At 40.0% G+C, this 23,251-nt stretch overlaps 1 protein-coding gene across 1 annotated transcript in view; it reads right to left on the bottom strand.

Annotated features, from left to right (window-relative positions):
* LOC109377937 (afadin- and alpha-actinin-binding protein) overlaps positions 1-23,251 on the bottom strand; it is a gene marked incomplete at its 3' end in the record, with an annotated part of 60,765 nt that overhangs the window by 33,099 nt on the left and 4,415 nt on the right. The window contains exons 2-3 of the mRNA XM_019634412.1: positions 12,276-12,326; positions 11,863-11,976 (exon numbers count right to left, since the gene is read on the bottom strand). The remainder of the gene's footprint in view (positions 1-11,862; positions 11,977-12,275; positions 12,327-23,251) is intronic.

Genomic DNA, 23,251 nt, shown 5'->3' with positions numbered 1-23,251 from the left:
GGACAATCTAAACATCTGCCAATAGAGAAAACAGTTAAAAATCAATACACATGGCACAGCCAGAAGAAGGGGGTGCCCTGGGATTATTAAAGTAAAGCAGATCTGCATGTGCATATAACATGAAGGAAAGAAGCTATGGACAACGAGAATACTATGATCACCATTTTTTGCTAAATCAAACTATCTAAATACACTTAGGAGAAAGATCTGGAAAAGTTACAAACTGTTACCAATGACACTCCTGGGGAATGGGATTGGTAGGTGCGGTGAGGGGTGGGCCAGGGCTGCTTTGATGTAGTCCACAGCACACCTTTATATAACTGCAATGTTTTAGAGACATGTAATTTTTTTTTTAAGGTTTTATTGGGGAATCGGGGTAGGGGAACAGCGTTGGAAAATCGGGGAAGGGGAACAGACAAGTTGCTGTCCTTTTGTTCTTCAGTCTAGTTGTGGAGTACGTCACTTCACTGGCCCATGTTGGTATCATCATTGCGCTCTTCCCAGCTGAGGCAGTCGGTCACCGGTCATTGGTCAACCGTTCACAGCAGCTCTTGCCTGCTGCCAGCTGCTCACGCTGGCTGCCAGCTACTCACGTAGCTCATGGCAGCCCACTGCAGCCTCGCTGCAGCCTACGCTGTCGCCGGCAACTCACAGCAGCCCAGCTCCAGGTTGAGCTGTTGTTCATCATCGTAGCTGTAGAGGGCACAGCGTCACTGGCCCTCAATGTGGGATCCAAACTGCGGCCCTGATGCTCAGAGCTGGCGCTCCCAAGCGAGCTCTTAACCAGCCGAGCCACTCGGCCGGCCCAGGACATGTAATATTTTGTAAAAACTTTAGAGGCAGTGGATCCATGCAGAGTTAATGAGCTAATGAACATGGAAGCACTCCCACCTCAATGCAAGACAGCAGCACCCGTGCCCTTCAGTGGAAATACCAACTTAGATAAATGATAAACTCTTTCCACCAATCAATTATATGTCTAGCACCTACTACACGTATGCATGCATGCAAGTGAGCACCTATGACACCGTCTTCACACTGACCCCCTGTTATGTTAGGGTGTGTCTGGGGGATCTAGCCCATCAGGGAGGCAGACATTCCTCTCATGCTGTGAAGAGCAAAGACAGAGTACTGGCCAACCTAGCAAAAGGGGGCTCTCCCTCTGGCTCCGTTATAATCTAAACTTGGCAGGTGGAAAGAAGGGGGAGACTGACTCTGACTTATAACTACTAAGATTCTTTTCAAAAAAGTGTTCTTAATCTATTACCTTCTGTGACTCAAGTAACTAATAAGGTGCATTTCTCTGCATCAAAAGAGTAGCTCAAGAAGTGATACAGTAAGTCCCCGACTTACTAACATTCGAGTTGCGAACTTTCACAGATACGAACAGACCTCGCATTACGAACATTCATAGATGCAAACAAATCACGGAAGTAGCTCATGTGTCTGCTGGACATTGTCACAGTTGTGCTGTGTGCTTACTGTACAGTGCAATAGTGTACCGTAGTACAGTGCTCAGTCAGAGCCCAGGATGTCCAGAAGCATGGGAAAAAGCAGTGGTGATGTGGAGGAAACTGCTAAGAAGTGTCAAAGGTGTATAAGACTCACTTTGTCGGACTTAGGAAAGAATCCGACTTATGAACGTTCTCCCGGAACGGACCTCGTTCGTTAAGTCGGGGACTTACTGTATAGGTATATAACTTAAGAGTCTATGCTGCATCATCTGGCATTTCATTAAAACTGTCTTTCTATTGCTGATGTTTTCATCTATTTTGGTCTTGGCTCTCCAATTAAACATAGTTTTTTTTCAGGGGACTGTTATTTCAGGGAAGCTGCACAGGATATTGAAAGCACCAGGCCGAGTGTCGGGGCTGTGGTTCTCAGTGCCACTTCAATCATATACTGAGCAACCTTGAGCCGGTCATAATTTCTTTATTTCCAGTGTCCATATCTGTAAAATTAGAAGTTGAACTAGATGGCCTTTAAAGAATTTTCAGTTCTATTATCTTTGATTTTTACATTTCTCCTGGGAACGTAAAGTGAAATCGAGTGCAGCTATTTATACCAAAGTTTCTTCTTCAGATTTTTGTACCAGAATGTGCACACACTGTATTCACAGCCATGTTTAGCAAATGAGATTCAACCTAATTTTAACAGTAAAATAAAATCTATCACACATAAACCATTTACTTGGAACAAGTACATTTAAAGCATTTTATGTGTAACTCAATTCAATCTCAAAATAACCCAAATAGTTATTTCTTCCCTACTACAGATGAGGAAACTGAGGCCTAGTTTTCCTGCTCAAGGTCATAGGGCAAGGATGTGACAAAGCCAAGATTCAAACCACAGTTGTCCAGCCCATTAACTATTTTACCCTACTGTCTGTATTGTAGGAAAGGTGTGAACGCACAGCGTGAACTGCTTTTCAAACTGAACACATACACACAGATACTCGCCTCTCCACCACCTCACCTTGAGGCTAAATTAAAATCAGACAGTAACTATTCCAATTGAGTTACTAAATGTGAACTGTGTAAAAGCAGACAAAATGCTGAATGTTATAACAACTCGAAAAACATTTTTTAAAAAGCTAGTGAATATCAAGTCCAAATTTCCAGGCTTTCCCCAAACTGCTATTTCCTTTTCTTTGTGCATCCAGAACACTTAGTATTAACTCTATTACAAGTACAGATCTAACTGTAATGAACCTTCTTCCTCACCACCTACGCTGAGTTCCTGGTCAGCAGGCCTGGCACAGTACTGTTTGTGCCCTGTGTTAGTACGAGATGTCAGTTTTGGCCCATGATAGGAGCCCGATAAAGTTTGCTGAATGAATGTCAGTGAAGTTCGATGATATATTAGTGTGCGTTGTGCTACTGTAACATTATGACAAATCAGAATATATATGCTAGCCATGCTGCAACTTAGAAGGGCTTTCAGTCAAATCTTGACTGGTGCTACTAGCTAGCTTAGAGAAGCAGCAAGGTGATTTAGTGTCTGAAGCAAGAGCACAACAACGTAGAGACAGTAAAAGAAGTTCAAATTCTTCCAGTGCAGAGGTAGGAAAACAGTGATCATATTCTTATATAAAGATTAAAAGAACAAAACGAAAATACTGTTTTTAAATCTATCTTACTTTGTAAGGTTGAAAGTCAGCTAAGAAGCCCAAATAAAATTTAAAAAAAAACACCAATTACTATTTATTGGTATTTCATTCCTAAAATAATTAACAGGTAAAAAATTTAGTAAAGGCAATGGAAATAATCAACTAAACATAATTCATGAATCTATTCTGTAATACTGTAATCACGTATCTGTGGTAGTTTGTTCAATGATTTAGCCCAAATTCAATCATTGGTTATAGTTCTCAAATTGTGGTCCCAAGACCAGCATCATTAATAGCATCTAGGAACTTGTTAAAAACGCAATTCTTAAGTCCCGCTTCAGACCTATGGATTCAGAAACTTGGGGAGGGTGGGACCCAGAAACCAGTGTTTTTACAGACTCTCCATGGGATTCCGATGCATGAAGTTTAAGAACACAGCTGTACTCTATAAAATGTGCTTCAGTATAAGTTATTCTGTTTATGCAGTTTAGATAACATAATACCAAAAAGGAATTCTTTCCTAAGGGTGCCACAAAATGGATTCTAAGAATAACGAAAAAGTGTTCCAAAGTACTAAATTAAGGTTGAAAATAATCCCAGGGAATGTCTGGCTAAGGCTTATTAAACGTGGGGGGGGGGGAGGACCTTTGAAAAACAAATAGTATGGCAGTGCAAATTCATAATCTTATTCACATATTCTATAACCTAGCCAGTCCACTTGTAGGTATAAATCCAAGAGAAATTCTTGCATGTGGTGTAGGCCAGGAGATGTGAACAAAACAGCAGCCCTCTTCACAACAGCAAACTAGCACAAGGGCATAACCCTGGAAGCAACCCAAACGCCCACCAACTGGAGAAGGGGTAGATTATGGCATTTCTGCAAAACGGAATATCATGCAGCAATCAGAAAACTTCAGTGACACACAATATAGATGAATCTCAGCGATATAATATTGAGTGGATGAATTTCAACATTATAAAGTTAAAAAGTCTCAGAAAACAGGGCCTGTAACATGTAGAGTTTTTAGTTGTGTATGTATGTATGGAAAACTTATAGATGCAAAACCGTATTTAAAAGGATACCGAGGAAATGATGAATATACGCATAGGTAAGATCAGTAAATAGTTGCCTCAGGTGAAGGAAGTAGGAAAAAGGGACGCAGGGGCCCATATGGTTATATAGAGGTTATTGTTAAGGTCATAGCTTTATGTTAGGTAGTGCCTATTATATTATTAAAACTAAATAAATGGACTAATTATGAGACTGTATCATGAGCCAAGGAATATAATCTGATTCTTTGTACCTAAAGCCCTTCAAAATTTTTAAAAAATATATACTGTTCCTCAAATATTTCAAAGAATTCTAAATTCTACCCAGTCTGGCCGAGAAACACCAAGAGCCCTGGGTCCTAGGCCTGACTACTGCCAACTCAGGGGTTAAACTGTTTGGGGTCATAGAATCCAGAGCCAATGACTCTCCCCCCTTAAAAGTTAAAAAACAGGCAGTTTGGCCTACAGTTTCAGAGGCTCCATGAAGCCATCCACAAATGTGCAAAGAATCCATAGACGGGGAGTTAAGAATCCCAGTACTAGTTAATGACATGAAGCTGGTAGGAGTGAAGAACTACCACTCTGAGCCTCTACTGCATACCACATGCGGCTGTCGGCTATGTCATTTATCCGACCATGGCCCTAGGAACGAGTAGCTAGAACACTGTTTTACTGATGGAAGAATGTTGAGGCTCAGAGACATTAGTTAATTTATCCAGTTACAAGCTGGCAAGACAAGAATAAAAACCCAGCTATTTAATATGGAAGGTAAGAATAAAAACTAGCTATCTATGATTCCAAAGCCTCAGAGACCCTGGTCTCCTCCTCTTGACACTCAACAAGTATCCAGAGAAAATGATATAAATTCTCTGAGCCCATCTTCTCATTATAAAATAACATACCTTATGATCATTTATATTTATTGATGATTTTTAAGATGTCTTCTTGCTTTTATATGCTAAGTTCTATGTAGGATATTTCTAAACTTGGATATAGAAAGAAAAATGTTGAAGGTACTTTTACATAGGAAAGCACAGACAACCAGATTACAATCAACTGGCAACAGACCGACTAACTCAAGACTGGGCCTTTGTAACCTAGACTACTAACTCTCAGGTAAAAAGTATATGCAATGGCTGGTGCCCATCTTGGATTATAGTATCTGCTGGCCACTCATTAAGCTCTGTATATGATTTTAAAATCATACGAGTGTTAGAATTCTTTAACAATATTCTTCTAGCAGTCTCCTCCTATCTCAGTATTTCCAAAATGGGTTCCTTTTTCTGCAGCCCTCGCACAAAAATATTATAGCAAACTGGCCAGCTAATGGTCAGGGGTGGCTGGCTGACCTTAGCCAATAACAATGAGGGTAGTGAAGGAATACTTCACAAACTGAACTAAGAAATACTTCACAAACTGAACTAACAAAAACGGTGACAAGTATACAAAAGGGAGGCACTCGTTCTCTCATGTAAAAATCTGACTTTGGTACTAGACAGATAATAGTGTCACTTAAAGAGAACAGAGGAGTAAGGTTAATAAAACTGGGTGGGCTCAGTGTTGAACCCACTGCGCTTAGAGATGCTGTCATGAGACATTCAAATAGGGATAAACTAGAGCCTCGAGATCAAAAGGCATCAAGGCAGATTTAGGAGTCATCAGCATATGCGTGGTAGTTGCATCCATACAGAAAATAGGGGAAGCAGAAAAAACCCTAAAGGACACCAACATGTAACAGGTGAGGGAAGGTGACCTAGATGTAAGAGATAAAAAAGGGGGTGGGGGAGGGGGCAGGACAGGCTTTAAAAAAGCCAAGGGAAAACATTTTTAAAGAGGGCGTGAACAGCAGCAAATGCCACAGAAAGGGCAAGGCCGAAACACAAAATTATGTTGGATTTGGTGATTAGTGAGTTTATGACAAAGCTGATGGGTAAAAATGGAAGCTGGCTTTCAGAAAAGTGATCAGCAAATAAGAAAAGGAGGTAAAAAACAAAGTTTCACAGAATGTATTTGGCTTTTCTGAATGTAGAGGCTTTATCACATCCTCATAGATAGATCCACTAGTGACAAAAAGAAATCCTCTCCTTAAATTAGTTCTTATTCAATACAGCAATCTATATCAAACAGAAATATTAAGTGCTCAATAAATGTAAGCTATCTTTCCAGGCACTGTTCTGGGTATTAACATGTTTTCTTATCTAATTATCACAATCCTATGAAGTAGATGTTATTATGTCTAACGTACAAATGAGATGACTAAGACGCAGAGAAGATAAGGGCCAAGTAATAACTTGTCCGAGGTCCCATAGCTAGTAGTATGGCGGGCAAACCAAAAATTTCACTCAAAGGGTAAGAGGGCAATGTATGAAGTAAGGGTTAACAGATGAGAACTGTACATGTTATAGTTAAGATTGCACTGATTGTTTAACTGCATCCAGTTTAATTTCTATTTAAGAACTATTTTTAATTTGAACTTCTGTCTTCTCTCATTCAGAATCCTACACGGCTAGGACCTGACATTTTTATGCCTCGTATGACACTCAAATTCTGCACTGCATTATAATTGTGTTATTTCTCCTACTAAATCACAAGTTGCTTGAAAATGGGGCTGTATCTTATTTACCTTTGCATCTCTATTCCTCCAATCTTAAAAGTAGAAGATACTAGACGTACTGTGATTTCACAATGTATACAAACATCGAATCATGTTATACACCTGAAACTAATGTCAATTACACATCAATAAAAAAATAGAAAACCAAAAAAGATACTCAGTAAAAGTTATATGAATAATCATTTGTACTTTTCTAAAGTTTCTAGGGCTTCACTAAAATATTTTTAAAGTTTTAATTGCTGTTGTAGGGCTGCTATCTCTCAAATACTTGGTTTATCCATGTTCAGAATACTTTTGGAGCACTCAAATTACTGATTTGGGGAGAAATACTCTTCTAAAGTACAAATAAAATAAAATAAAATTCCCCTGAATAAAACCTTTTAAAGATTCCCCATCACCTACTGGTCAAAGGTCATAGCCATATTCTCCAACCTTATCACTAACCCACCCCACCTGGCGTAACTACCAAGCCACCTGCACTCTCGCAAACAGTACATTGTATAGAACATGCCAATATGTGTTCACCAGGTGAACGCTGCTGCTGTCTCCTCCTACCCCGTCCTCCGTCAGGATACAGCTGAAATTCTCTTTTCTAAAGCCTTCTCTTATTTGCAATTTTTATTTTCTATTTTTGCTCTTTCCCTTCTTATACTGTAAATTTCCTAAAACAAACTCCACAAGACAACACTCATCATTTTTATCTTCAGATCTGGCAAATAGAGGCTTAGTAATAAGTGTTTAATAAATATTTACTGCAAGAATAAATTATTAGAACATAATGCAGTAAGTCTGCTGGTACTATATAATATTGACCCACTATCAAAAGTAAAGATTTTAGGTAGTCTTCCATTATCAATAATGATGTACTTACTTTATGCACTCTATTCTATCTCAACCTATAAATTCGTGAATTCAAGATAACTTGTACCTTCATTACCAGTTAATCATGATCACCATCACCAGACACAAAACAGACCCACAGAGTACCAAAACCTCTCTGTGATCTGGTCAAACCAGTAAGGCATAGTCACAACTACTGGTACATGATATGGAAAAACATCACTTAAAAAGCTTTGGAATTGCTCCAATTTAAGCATGTGAAATGAATTAAAATCACACAATTCTGGGGCAGCATCTTTTTCATCTTTTCATCTCTAGATGCATATTACATAGAAGACACTCAAATGTCTCCTTTTATAAAACCTGTGTCATAGCCAGCTTTGTCAAAGAGCAGCTTTATCAGGTTTTTGGGTGGGCCAAGAATATAACCTAATTTTGTGTTGGCCTTGAGGCCTTTGGCAAATCATCTGAACAGTTAACGTTTTAGTTTTCTCATATACCACCTCAGCAGGTTTGGAACATATTATGCTTTGGAACATATTAAGTCTTGTCACAAGGCACAATCAATGTGTTATGAGATCTTCACATGTCATCTTAGAATAACTAAGTCCATTCAGTTATCTTCAAGCTGCCTCACTCATGTTACTTAATCCTAGGGTTTTATTATCTTCATTGTACACAAGAGGAAAGAGAAGGAAAGGAAAGGTATAAAATTACTTGGCTGAAAAGATCCAGCAAGTCACTAAAAGGAGCCTTCATTTTAACTATCAGTTCCTTCATCCTCTTTTCAAAGAATCATTTTGAGAAACTTTCCCTGACAGCAGGCAGAAGTGTCAAATTAGTTATTAGCATTTACTTGTTTAGTTTGAATGAATAACCTAAGCTTCCTAGGCTTGCGGTTTAAGTTTTGCTGACAGAATCCAAGTTCATACATCTACCTCTAACTTCTAAATGTCAAGATGGCTTGACCTAAACTTTAAAGACATTTTTTTTCTCTCTTCGGATCGCTCATTCTTTTCCAATTTTGTTCAATCTCCTAAATGTGTTAAGTCATACCTACCTTTCCGGGTCAGGATCAAGGCTGCCAGAATTTTCTTCTACCTAAACAGTACAATACCTCCTGAGTCATGAAGGGCTCCCAGGCACCCATCACTCACAGCCATTTCTAGGCCTAGACTCCAGTCTGAACTGTTAGGGGAGCCCAGCAATTTCAAATTCCAGGAAGTCCCCTCTCATACACTTGTGAGCCACCCTCGGAGGAGTGCCTCTTCTAATCCTCAGCCCATTATGGGGTCCAGAAAAGGGAAATCTCAATTCGCTCAGATTCAACAAGAACAGTATCAGTGTTGCAAGTAATAATTTGGCAGTCATAACTACGGACCCTGAAATGGGGCAATAATCTAAAGATTCTCATAGTACACATCCTGAGAAATTATTTAGCAGATTCCATGTCGTGGGTCCAAGTGACTTGTATAACTGGACGATCAGCATAGGCTCAAAAGCGGACAGGGAGCTCATAATTTACGTAGTTGACTGTACATTACTATAAAATTCTGCACCAAAATATTCTCACACACGCCTGCCTCTTAGATGATGTAAGTTCTTCCCCTAGACATTTAACTATCACCGGGATTCTCTTCCGCTGCAGCGGCCATGGGCCACCCAGTAATTCATTCTAACGACTGCCTCTTGCGGCTCCAGCTAACAAATCCCGAAGCCCGCACACCCCGCAGCCTCTGCTGAGACACCGCAGCCCCAAATTGGCCATCTCCTCCACCCCCACGTCCCCGCCTCGCTCGTCACCCCACGCTAGGCGCCAGCCACCCTCTCTCCATCCTGGAGAGGGTTTGGGGCTCGCCGGGCCGAAGCCCTCCGGAGGGCACAGCACTGCGATCACCAGCAGGAGTGCTCCTCGAGCTGGCACCTACCTCCCACCTCCTCCTCCTCCCGGCACCGCCGGGGCGGGAGATGGTAAACGCTTGCCCGCCTCCACCAACGGCCTCAACGGCCGCGCCGAGCTAGGTGCCGGCGCCCACCTCCGCGCCTGCCCTCCCGCGCTTCGCTGGCGTCCACCACCCGCCGGCGCCGTCGCCTCTATGGGGTGGGCGCGTCACAATCCCCGCCGCGGGGCCAGGCTCTCACCGTCACGGTTCCCGGGAGCGGCGGGCGGGCACCACTAGGCGTCCAAGACAAGCTCGCTCAGCCCGGAGGGCCGGCACAGGCACGGCTCCACGCTGCGCCCCGGGCCGGCGGCCCCGCCTCCGCCCACGGCTCCCGCCTTCTCCGCCCCCGCCCGGGCTCCGCTCCGCCTCTCGTGGCCGCCTCCCCGCCTCTACAGGTTCGCAAGGTTCCCACCCCGCCCCCGCGCCCAGGCCCGGCCGCCTCCCATTGGCTCCGCCAGTTGCTAGGCGATGAACAACCGCGGCCTGCATTGGTTCGGTGGGGGTCCTCCGGAGTCCTATCCACCTCCAAAAAAAAAAAAAAAAAAACCCTGGAGAAAAAGAAAACCTTATCCCTGGAGCCCGGCAAGATGCGGGCGCAGCTGCGGCTGCGGCACCTGTTACGCCCTGTGATTCACCCGGCCGGGCTCTGCTCCCCGCCCCTCCTCACGCCTGCAGAGCTCGGGGCCTCGGACTCCGTGGGGGGAAGGGAGTCCTGGCTGCATTAAAGCACGTGTTCCGAACTCCAGTGAACCCCAACACCCACCCTAGGAGCAAAAGTGAAGCTCCCTGAAGAGCCACGTGCGCTTGCAAAAGTGGAGAAGTAAACCAAACAGCCGGCACCCAGAATTAGGTCAGGCTCAGGGGAAGGGAGGTTCCAGCATCGGGAATCGTGGATGCAAACGACCCAACCGGGGGAAGGTTACACGTAAAATTAGGGCAAAGAAAACGACCTAAGCGGAAGACAGCGGGAAGACTAAGAAATGGCACTAATGAACGAGTAGTTTATTTAAAAATGTCCCCACACCCACCCTGCAAAATATGTGAAAAGAAATTGTATGCCTGCTGCACCGTAGCCGGGGTCAGGCCGGCTCCTCCCCAGTTCCATGTCAGCCTAAAATTCTCCAGGGAAGAAAAGAGGCCGGAGAAAGGAAAGAGATCAGATGGTGAAATCGCAAGCATATGAGTAGTTACTGTTACAAACACAAAGATGTACTTTAATGATTTATTTATGTTTTTGATGTGTGAAGCCAAGGGATTTACTCAAGAGGAGAAAACAGGTTTGGTGTTTTAAGGTGGCTCCTGAGAGCAGTTTGAAACCAAAATACCACAAATAGTATGAGACAGAATAAACATTAACAATGAATAACAAGGGAGGGAGTAGTGCCTTCCTCCCAATTTACACACACACACACACATCCCCAATCCTGGATGAAAGATCAAGGCGAGAAAATGAGCATGCCATGGTGACAACTTCAGAGTCCAACGAAATCCTCTGCTTTGCCTTTGGCCCAAAGGATCAGGAGGCCCGAATGGATGCCGTTGAGCTTAAATGAATGACAGTCAAATAACCCGTTAGGGCCAACCATTGTAAACAGGCTCTTAGCGCAGGGCTGGTGGGGAGGAAAGAAAGCAATTATTACCAATGATTACGTTACTCCCTAATCCAGAGTACTGATGGGAGGGGGGGGGCAGGGATATCCCTGCTCCCTAGAGGAGTTTTGAAATTTCAACTGTCCACCCCCCAAAATCCCACACTTCTTCCCATCTTAAGAGGAAACAATGTGACAGGTTTGTTTTGTTTTGTTTTTTTAAATAATACCTAAGGCTTCATTTTGACCATTTCACTTCCTCATCGTTTAAAAGCAAGAGCTCGCTCTCGGATTAGCTAGAGGAGTTGAGATCAATTTAATAAACAGCATCTAGAATACCCTGTTGTGACCTAACCACTTACAGAGTCGGATTTTGAGACAGTTTGGTTCAGGCTGAGATGAGCTCTGGAAATTTGGCCCCGCCTCCAGCTCCAAGGATGAATCAGACCAATCTGAATAAATCAGCAGTTTTTAGTGTTTTGATCTTAGGACCCAGTTTCCATTCCTAAAACTTGAGGGCCCCAAAGAGCTTTTGTTTATCCTCATAAACAAATATCCTCATATTAATTATGGCTATTTATGATACTAGAAATTAAAACTGAGAAATTTAAAAATATGTATTTGAAGAATAATAAATAAGAATAAAAATTACATCTTAAATAGCACATTTTAATGGAAATAACAATGTTTTTCAAAAAAAGTAAAGCGTGGTATTACTCTTAAAATGTGCAAATATCTTCAACGTCTGGCGTAATGGAAGATAATTGGATTTTCCTATCTGGTGCACTCCAGTCTGTTGCACTGTCTCAGCCTTTAGAAAGTTGTATGTTCCTACGACAATGGGAGGGAAAAAATAACATTTTAGTATTATAATAAAAACAGTTTTGACTTTGCAGACTCCCTGAGATGTTCTTGGGGATTCCCCTCCATGGTTCCGCAGATTACACTTTGAGAACCACTGGTCTATACCTGTCTTGGTAGGTTGTTGATTTCTTTATCAATGTCTGGTTTAGGAGCTGAGCAGGTGACCTAATTCTGAGCACATGATGGGAAGTGGGTGGCTGGCGGGCATTTCAGGGGAAGAGTTTTATCCCTGAAAGCCCATAAGAAGCCTTTTCCTTACTTCCTACCTTGGCCATCCTCCAGTGAGCATGAAACATTTGGAGCTGTGGTGGCACATCCTAAAACAATGAAAGAAAAGCAATAAAAAAAATAAATACATACATACATAAATACATAAATAAACAAATAAATAAAAGTAAAAATAAAAACCAGGAAAGGCAACCCAGAACCCAGACGTCCCTGAGGGCTACATTAAACTTCCTTGGCTCTGTATACCTCCAGACTGGACTGTTCACATGTAAGCTAGTAAATAGCCTACTGCTTGAGTCACTGTGGGTCAGGTATTCAGTTACTTGCAGCCAAGAAGATCCTGACTGATATATAGGACAAGATAAAGAATTTGGCCACAGCCTGAAAACAGCCTAAGGACACATTTAGCACAGGGCTAAAGGAGCTGGGCTTGACAGTACTTGGCTATGGTTAGGAAAGATAAAGAGGAAAGATACAATCTAGAATTTTTTTTAATGCCTTGCTTTGGCTATTTCCCCCTCTTTTACCACAATTAAGAGAATGTGATTATCAAGCGTTGTTCTCTAAAACACATCAAAACTTCCACTCATTCCTTTATAGTCTATTTATATCACAGTGGTCAGAGTAATTCTTTAAAAATATTCATATCATGTCACTTCTCTGCCTTGGCTCATCCCTCTCGTTGTTAACGCCAAAATTCTTTCCATGGCTAGAGGTTCCCTTCCATCTCCTGACCTCTAGGACCTCATGTTCCACAACTCTCTCCTTTACTCACCTAACCATTAGTCACCTCACTGTTCCTCAACCTTGCCAGGCACTTTCCTGCCTCAGGAACTTTGAGGGAACTGGCTATTCCCTCTATTTGAATGTTCATCCTCTTAACATCTATATTACTTACCAATTCCCCCTTTCTAGTCTACCCAAAATCACCTTCTCTGTGAGGCCCAACCTGACAACATTTTAAAAAATTGGAACCCCATCCAGCTTTCCAAATCTCTTACCTTGCTTTTATATCATCTTCTACCATAATACAGAGCTTACTTATTTTGTTTATTTGTTTGTTTGTTTAGTTCATCTCCCTTTACTAGAATGTAAGCCCAGCAGAGACAGAGATTTTTTTTTTTTTTTGCTTGTTCACTAATGTATCCCAGTGCCTAAAACTGTGCCTGGTACTTAATGGTTGGTGCTCAATAATTATTTGGTGAATAAACGAACATAACTTCAAATAATTGTTTTTCATTTCAAAGTAATCACCTTGGCAGGCTGTATACATATTTTAATGGTGCGACTCAAAAGTCATCACATCAGTAGTCACTGACTTTGTTGAACAGCATTGTTGCTTTCAGAAGGAGACTGGTTTTTGGAGCAATCCAAAAGTAGAGTCAAATCTGATTAACACATTCTGGAGTCATGTTAAAAGGCCAAACCTGCTTTTTCCAGCTAAGTTACTACATTTGGGTGGATAGGGAAAGGAAAAAAATAAGATGTTTGATTTTCTAAGACAGACAGTAAACTGACTCTGAACATAATTTCAAAGAGTAGTTGTAAAAATGTACAGCAGTAACAAGTTGCAGGGAAAAAAATCTATATCTATATATATATACTTAAACTCTGTATGTTTGTGTGTACGTGTGAATGAATCTCTTCCAATCTGTCTGCAGACTTCCCCTCTTGCCCCCACTACGTCAGTCTTTCAAAAATGAAAATCAGATCCTCTCCCCAACCCCCTTGCAATTAAGAACCTTTAGTGGCCTCTCATTGTCTTTAGCATGAAATTGAACTTCCTATGAAGTTGTGCACACATGATCTGCCTCCTGTCCCCATCCTGGAACTCTCACTTTGACACACAAAGTGCCAGTCATAGCAGTCCCTTTTGTTTCCCATGGACCTTGGCACCTGCCATTCAGTCAACCTAGAAGGCTCTTCCCATAGGGCTCAAGGCTGATTGTTTTTCATCATTTGGATCCCACTTCCATATATACAGCAAACTTCCCAGGCTTGCTTTTAGTTATTTATTTGTTTGCTTGCTTATGATCTGTCTCTTCCCACTAGATGTAAGCCCCATGAAGGCAGGGACTTTTAGGTTGTGTTTGCCTCTGTAGCCCCAGCCCCTCCGTGTCTGCACTGGAGGGTTGTTAACCAAACTCTTAATAGTGAGAATGGGAGGTGGATAGGAGGAAGGAACCTTCACTTTACATTTGATTAACTTAGGTTATATGTTAATTTTTAGAAGTATGTATGATTGTAATTTTAAAATATTTTTATTTTGCTGAAATAAATAGGCTCATACTTTAATATGTATTCAGTTAATAATCTACCCTATTTACTCATACGTATTGTTCAGAAACTAGTGTTTCAAATACCCCAGCAAACATTCAGGCCACACCACTTTTACTAACATGTATATTCAAATCTGGGTACTAAGGGACTTTTATGCATTACAGCTTTCTGTAATTCGTAGCATCTGGATTATTTCAATCGCAGCAACAATTTCTGGATCTAGTGAAGAACATTTCTCGTTAGGGCCTGCATGCTGTAACAGATGAGAGTTTGGGCTGAGTCATCTCTCCTTACTGGCCCCACTTGCATTAATTCTGTGTTCTGGCCAGGACTCTCTCTCCAGGGGTGGCAGAGTGAATAAATGAAGTCTTGCTGGATACTGTACTAGGAATTTTCATATCCATGACCTCATTTTATTCACAAGACCAATTTAACCCTGTTAGTAATTAGCTATAAAATAGTATAAGGCATCAAATATACAGTAATGGAAGAACTGACTCTGGGTGGTGAACACACAATGTGATATATAGAGGATGTATTACAGAGCTGTACACTTTAAACCTATGTAATTTTACTAAGCTTTATCACCCCAATAAATTTTAATTAGAAAAAGAAAAGAAAATAGTATAGGACAACTCCCAAGGGCTACAAGATCTCAGAGTCCCACATGTGGGCAGAAGGGGCCAGAGAGTGCTCCATGGAAGAGAGAGAACTGGAGTAGAGCCTTGAGGCAATTTGCACTTTGGACGCCTAGCAATGCCAGACCACCAGCTCTGCTTCCTGATTTCTAAAGGTGGCCTTAGCTGGGCTTGGCTCCTCTGGCTATTTGAGTGAATCTCTGCATCATGCTGCATTTGCAACGATGATTCATTTCTGGCCAGTCTCTTTGGATTTGGGCCAGTAGCCGTCCAGTTTGAAATGAGAGTCCTGTGCCACCTTACAAAGTGCTGGCTGTTTGCAGGAAAAACAGACCGCTTCTGTTCCCTTTTCCTCCCACCTCCACCCAGGTGAAAATTCCCAGAAAAGAAACTATCTTTGTTTATTACCCACCCTGCCCCACCCCACCATGCTCTATCTTACCCTTGCAGACATAAATGCAAGAACAGCAGACAAATTGCCTGTTCATCATCTAAGTATTCCATTCCTAGTGCTTTAGATTTTTGTCTGTTCTGCTGAGTATTTCGCCTTACGATTTCTTTTGAAAGAGATCTTTTTGAGCAAGAACACTTGATGAATTTTATCAGGCTCGAACACCTTGGTTTCCAGCTCTCCATTTGTCCCCAAATTGATTTATTCATTTTAAAATATGCCATGTAAAACTTGACTATGTATCCATCAATCAAACAGTTTATAAGGTGCTAGCATAGAAAAGTGGTCAGGTACCAACCAGAGGAGTTCTCAAATCTTGTATTTTCAACGCAGTGAACTCAGACGCAATGTACATGTGCACACACATTAGACAATCATTTTGAACACTGTGAGCATTTGGGACGACTGTTCTGAATTCTGAAATAAGACTTCAACCATGTTCACTGCAGTTCTTGACACAAACTTATGTTGTTCAGTATCTAATCATAGTTAGTATAATGGTTTTTATATTTTTACCGAAAACTTACAGTATCTCATCACACAGCGTATAACATTTCATTTTTCAAAAACTCACCAATCATACATTATCTCCCCTTCGGTCTCTCCTTGAGTAGCTCAACTCCCCCTTCCCTTGTAGTACACACACGCACACACACACACACACACACACACACGCAGCGCATGCACAGGTGCACAAAGCTAACTTTTCTCATACAGAGCAATTAGCTCCGTCTAGTCTTCTAAACTTGCAAATTTAAACTCAGAGCATTCATCAGCCAACAAAAGACCCTCCAAGGAAGTGGGGGAGGGGGAGACTATAAATGACCTAAAATGTTTTTTTTTTAGTTATACTGAAATCTATTTTAAAACCACAGAACACAGAGGTCAGCATCAACTTGAATAGTTCTAATTTAATTCTGCACCAAAGCACCCTTTTGTTTCACATAGTCTTAGTCTACTCGTCTCTTATTTGAAATTTTCCTCAAGGGTTTAATGAATATTTATTGAATGATTACCTTGTGCCAAGCATTGAGGGATATAAAGTCCCTGATCACCACAGAAACTCTGAGTCTCCCAGGAAGACAGAATAATGACAGTCTCAGTATTGTAGAGAAGTGGAGTGCACCATAAGCACGGGAGTCAGAGCTCCTGGGCGGAAACATTGGCTCAGCCTCCTGAGATCATGTTGATATCGCTGAGCTCCCAGACCAACCTGGGGATTCCTTCCTCAGGGCATTATGTTTAGTAAACAATAAATGCTTTGTGGTCTAAGTAAGTCACTACTAGTTAGGTTGTTTGTTACTTGCAGTTAAAAGTATCTTATGTGATAGTATACAAAAAACAAAACAAAATAAAACTCTCATAAAGTGACCTGAGGGTGTGATATTTCATTTTATTGTACAAATATACTCAAGTGTCACAAGTGGAAACAACCACATAAGCAAAGAAGTCAGTGAAAAATGAAGTATAGGAGTTATTTACAACAGACTGATTGGCTAGAATAATTAAATGAGAAGCAGGGAAAATGTTGGGACTATTTCTATGCTTTGAATTATAAATATATATATCTATGATATTAACATTTTTCTAAATTATATATACATATATTACTAATTTAAGTAGGCCATAAAATTAAAACATATGAATACATACAACTTTTCACAAAATGATTTGCTATTCTGAGATTCTTCAGACCACAGTACTACATTTTCTTGCTAGTACTTGCCGTATGGTTTAGATATTTTCCAGCAAAAGTGATGTGTAAATAATGTATTTAGAAATCAAATCATATTCTAAATGTACCAGTAAAACTACATGTTTAAAAGAGTTATGATAAATCTTTTTTGCATGATGAATGATGTCTTTGTAAAACAAATAATCTCTCTGTCATTTATCCATTCTATAAGATTATATTTTCATACATTACATTTCCTAAAAAGAGTTTTACCTATCACTATTTAAATCCCAGACTTTTATGCAACTATTATAATGAGGAGTTTTCTGCAATATGAATCACACTACAGAAGGCTGAGGTGTTGCAATCAACCAAACAGTTCAAATCTTTTTATTCTGCAACTGGCAATTCTATTTTATCTTAGTTATAAATTTCGATTGATTCATTATATTTTGGTAGGCGAAGTTTCTTTTTCTGCATTCTCGGTAAAGAAGAAATCTGGAGGCTTGATTCCTGGTGGATTTTACTTTCTGCTTTGTAAACCTCTATCAATGAGGTCATCAAACAATTGTTCAAATTGAAATGGAGTGGAATAAAATCCTCTATATACTAGGTAAAAGACCCACTAAAAATTCAGGTTTGGAAAGCTTTAATATCAATTAAAATGTGGTATTGATTTAAAGTAACCATTCAGGACTTAAAATCCTATCTGCCTGTCCCTTTAAAAAGAAAAGCAATTGGGTTCTGGTTGCTGAGCACTCTTGGATTTATTTTATCTTAGCAGCTGTTCCTGAAGTCAATGTTATTCAAATGAGAGTTTTCAAGCTCTTTGTGGTGTTTTTCAACTTACAGTATATGCTATCAAACTTAAAACACAAATTTAGAATGGGGTGAGGTAGGGACATTTAGAAATACTGGAGAAATAAAATAATATTGGGGAAAAAAACCTCTAATTTTCACTTAACAAAGATGAAGCTGTTGAACATGATCTGCCTAAAGCCCCTGTAACAGTAGCAAGGCAAAACCCCTGAACCTCTGAGCACCAAAAGTTGGATGATATATTTAGTCATAAGTGTATGTATAGGGGGAGGGGAAGTGTCGTAAATGGAATTAATGGAACTTTCTGTGGTCATAGAAAATGAGCACAGAATACATCAAACACTTTTTTTGATGCTCTGAAATAAGCATGTTATAAATTTTGCCTTACATAGTCGACATGTTGATCTAGAAAGAATAATTTTAGAACTCATAAACTTTCTATATCATTTTTTGTTGTTGCATTTGTTTTTTGAGAGTCAGCATAGCAAGATCATTAAGAGTACAAACTCTGGGCAAGAATCTTGGCTCTGCCCCACACTTGCTGTGGATACCTGTATATTTAATTTACAAATTAAACCAGTTAGCTTCAGGAATTGCAAAGTATATATAGAACTTTTATTTAGGAGTTATTGTCCTCATTTTTATGTCATATATAATCATTTCTTAGGATTAATGTTAGTGATTTATTGAATGATTACTAGTTGTCAAGCACTATTCTAAGTGCTTTACATATTAATTCAGTTGGTCCTTACAACAACCCTATGAGGGAGTTATCATTGCTGCCTTTATTTGCTGATTAGGAATTCAGAAGGCAGAGGTTAAATAATTCGCCCAATATTACCCAGCTAGTAAATTTCAGAGCTAGGGTTTACAGAGCTCTTCTCTTACCCAATCACTAATCTGTGTAGGACTGCCTTAATCTCCAGTCACTTTTGTTCAAATGCTTGCAGATGAATGAAGAGAAATCTTCAAACTGGGAAAACCACCCTCTGCCCATGTATAGGAAGACTCTCGGAGTGGTACAGAGCATGGATAGTTTTAAGGGAATCAATTTCACATCCTCAGTTTCATTCCTACACTTTTCCCCAAAACGTATCTGCCTGAGAACATGCTTATAGTCTGTTTTCCACCCCCTTTTCACAATTACCATTTTTCCATTTAACAAAAGAAAGTCATTCTTCTCACAGATCCCACATCTTACCATGGTGCGTTGACCCCAGGTGCACAAAACATACAAAATTAGAAGCCTGTGTTAGCGTTGAAAAAAGAAATGACTATGATGACTGGGGAAGAAAAACTCACACCTGATAGACCATTAAAAATAATTTAAATGATAGATTATCACATGATTTTGGGCATATAATTAAAAGGAGTTCAAGGAATTGCGTAACACTGCTACAACAAATTCCTCCCAGTACCATCTACTTATTTCTGTGAACAAAGTGCCTCAGCATTTATCTCTATAAGAACAAATGCATTTCAAATACATGAATAGAATTGGGGCAAAACTCAGTCTCATTCTAGCTATAAATAATATCCATCCACGAATCCACTGGGAAAGAAAAATTTCCTTCCATTTCATTAACAGATGCATTTTCAATAAAATCTTATTTTTTAAGTTTAAAAATAGTTATTAATTTGCAATATAGCCACTGTTTGATCAATTGTGTATTACTAATCATTTTAATAATAACTCCATCCAAAGACATTTTTAACACTTCAAAGCTTAGAGTCACAGGAAAGTATATGTAGCTATAATGTCTGTTGTAAAGAATGATGTAATGATTAATAAACGTTTTTCAAGCATGGCAATATACAATAAGATAGCATTCTGAGAGGGAAATGGAGTGAAAATATGAGTTCAAGAAGAAGAAAGAACAATATAAATTTCCTGACTATTAAAGAAGAGCTAGTTCATCTATAGTTAAAACGAATGTTGGGTAACATTATGTGGGATTTAGATTCTTTGGAATATATTCTTTATTAAATTTATTGGAGTAACAGTGGTTAATAAAATTACATAGGTTTCAAGTGTACAATTCTATAATACATCAGCTGTATATTGCATTGTGTGTTCACTGCCCAGAGTCAAATCTCCTTCGGTCATCATATATTTGACCCCCTTTACCCTTGTCTACCTCTCCCAACCCCCCTTTCCCTCTGGTAACCACCATACTGTAGTCTGTGTATATGAGTTTTTGTTTGTTTGTTTAAATTTTAAAAAGTAACTTAACAGTTCATTTTAAAATATCACGAATTGCAATAACTTGAAAATTACACTTTTGCAAAGTAATGATGAAAAATTACAGGTGGAAACATAAAGATATGGAAGGATACAAGTTTTTCAAAATTCTTTCAGGGAGGTATGTGAGCAAAATTTGATGACCACTATCTTGAAATTCACACATCTCCCCAGAGTATCTAAAATCTGGTCCAGGTAATTATTAGAACTACCATTTACACATAAAAACATGGCTGCCATGTAAAATAAAATGTCCTTGGTCACTGCTCTGTATGCCCTGGATATTCAGCAAATGTTAACAAATGAGAACTGAAGATAACTCTGATTTAACATAGGCACTCGTTCCTATGCTATTCTTTCACAGTGTGTGGCTATGTCTGCCATACTTGTGTGTGTTTCAGGAAAACAATAACACAAAACAGAGCTTTTATGATCAAGAAACATACTACAAGATTTTGCTGTGATTTCTCTGTCATTATAAACCTGGTCTAAGAGCTACTTAGGATATATATTTTCCAAACCCAAGTATTAGACCCATGATCTGATATATGAAAGTGTCCTTTGGAGGTTAAACGAGCAGTTTACTGGAAATCAGAAATTCCCTGAAAATCCAGAGACTCAGGTCAAAATAAGTAGGTATAAGCTACATCACGTGTATCTTCAAGTGAAAGTCTTATAACTTATTCTAGTGCCTAACTTGGACTCTAGAAAGCTTGGATTCTCATTGTATTCCGCTACTAATCCTTAATAAATAACTTGCCTGCGCCTCACTTTCTTCATCTGTAAAATCAGCGGGACTATTTACATATCTTTTGTTTCCCACCTGAGCAGAAGTTCTATTCATTCATTAATTCAGCAAACCTTTACTGAACACCCACTATGTACCAGTGCTGTGCAGGTGAGGGAAATTCAGAGGTGAATGACACAAAAATCCTTTCCCTCAAGGAGCTTCTAGGCTATGAGGTCGTTAATGCTGTTAACTTGTTTACAGATAATTACAATATAGAGTAGAAATGTAGAAGGCACAGCGATGGCTCAATGGCGGAAAGTGTCAAGTTAGGGGACGTCACAGAGAAGGAAACACTTAAATGTATCTTTTTTTTTTGTCCATTTGATGCTTTAAATTATTATTTTTTAAATTTTCATTACATTTAGAGATGAGGCAACACATTCACATAATATTAAATTCAAAATATACAAAAGAGCATGGCATAAAAAGTTTCCCTTCTACTTCTGTCTCCCATAGCTCCCCAGGCCGCCCAGTTTCTCTTTTCTGGAATAACCTGGACTGACAGTTTCTTGTATATTCTTCAAAGTTTTAAATTATGAATATATCTTAAAACAACGAGTACAAGATAATCAAGTGAAAGAGTGGGACCACGCATTGCAGACAAAGGGAACAGCCTGAGCCTGTGGGGGGTTTGGGGCCCATGAGGCATTAGGAAAGAAAAAGAGTCAGCTCCTTCAGGGGCCTTCCCATGCAAAGGAGTTTGGATTTTATCTTGAAGCATTAGGACAGCCATCAGTGGCTGTACAGCAGAGAAGGTGCCTGATTAAATGAACGATTTAGAAGAAGCACTGTGGCAGAAATGTTGAGAATGAATTGGAGGGAGGGGAGATCAGTGACAGAGACCAGTCACGAGGCAGTCGTAATAATCCAGGGAAAAACAAGTGAGGACCCAAGTCAACACAGAATCGGTGGGAATTAGAAAGGCAACCAACTTGAGTTCTTAAGGAAGAAAGGTGGATAGCATTATTGGATCAATTGGATTCTGATCATTTAATTCCTGTTCTCACCTAAGAATTGCCTGAGTTAAGCTCCAAGAATAATTAGAATGAGTTATCCCCTCTATGAAGCTGCCACCAGCGAACCTCATCTTGTCTGAAATGTTTATTTCAGCGACCTTCAGACGTGCAAGCGTCCCAGGTCAAGTTTCATCACTGAAATCCTTATCACCACACTGCTCTGCCATCAGAAAAATCTCCTCTATCCATACTCTTCTCTGAATAGTCCCTTCCCCTTCTAGTTCTGAGGGAAACTGGGCTTTGCCCTGAGGACACTGAGTTCTCCACAGTCCTTCTGAGTGGTAGCCAGTTCTCTCTCATGTATCATGCACCCAGAAGGTGACACAGGTGTTCTTGCTCCACACTTCCACTTCCAAACCACTGTCCCTTTCTCACTCTCTCCATTAGCTGATTTGAGCTCCTATCATCAGACTGCACTGCCTTCCAGACCTCCTTGCTGTGGTTCTTTCCTTGTCCTCCTGGTCACTCCCATACATTTCTTGGACATTTCAACACTGGGTTTACTGGCTTTCTCTTCTCCATTCTCCTGTCATCGTTCTTGGTGATTTCAATATCTATGTGAATGGTCCATCCAACCTCATGGCCTGTCCATTCCTCAATTTCCTTATTCCCAAATCAGCTAGCCTAGGCTGGATCACCTACTAGAACCCTCGGCCAAAGGCAGCATTATCGCAATTGCAGTCCCACCAGAGCCAAACGCAGTAGAGGAGGAACAGTTAAGGGGCTGGTGCTCTTCTTAAAGAAAAAGGGATGCGGGATAAAGGAAAACAACAGATGTCCCTAATAAAGTTCCTAAGGTAGAACAGGCACCTGGAAAAGTGTATGGCAAATTCTAAAAGACACGATTATAGTATATTTAGATTACAATTTATTCCATAACAAAAGTGGAGATGGCGAAATAAATTTCAATGCCTTGTCCGATTATCCATAAAATACAAAATGTAAAAAATAAAAAAATACATAAACTACTTTTATAAAACAATATTTTTATAAAACATAGTAAGCAAAGGCCCTATAAAGTAAAACTCTAGAAAAAATAAAAGGCATCTAACTTAAATGTTGCAAATCAGCAACACATGAGACACATATCTAATCAGAGCAAT

This window comes from Hipposideros armiger, unplaced genomic scaffold (assembly GCF_001890085.2).
Source record: "Hipposideros armiger isolate ML-2016 unplaced genomic scaffold, ASM189008v1 scaffold_1642, whole genome shotgun sequence".
Classification (NCBI taxonomy): Eukaryota; Metazoa; Chordata; class Mammalia; order Chiroptera; family Hipposideridae; genus Hipposideros; species Hipposideros armiger.
Note: the sequence above shows the minus strand (reverse complement) of the source record. Positions and strands in the feature narration are given on the sequence as shown.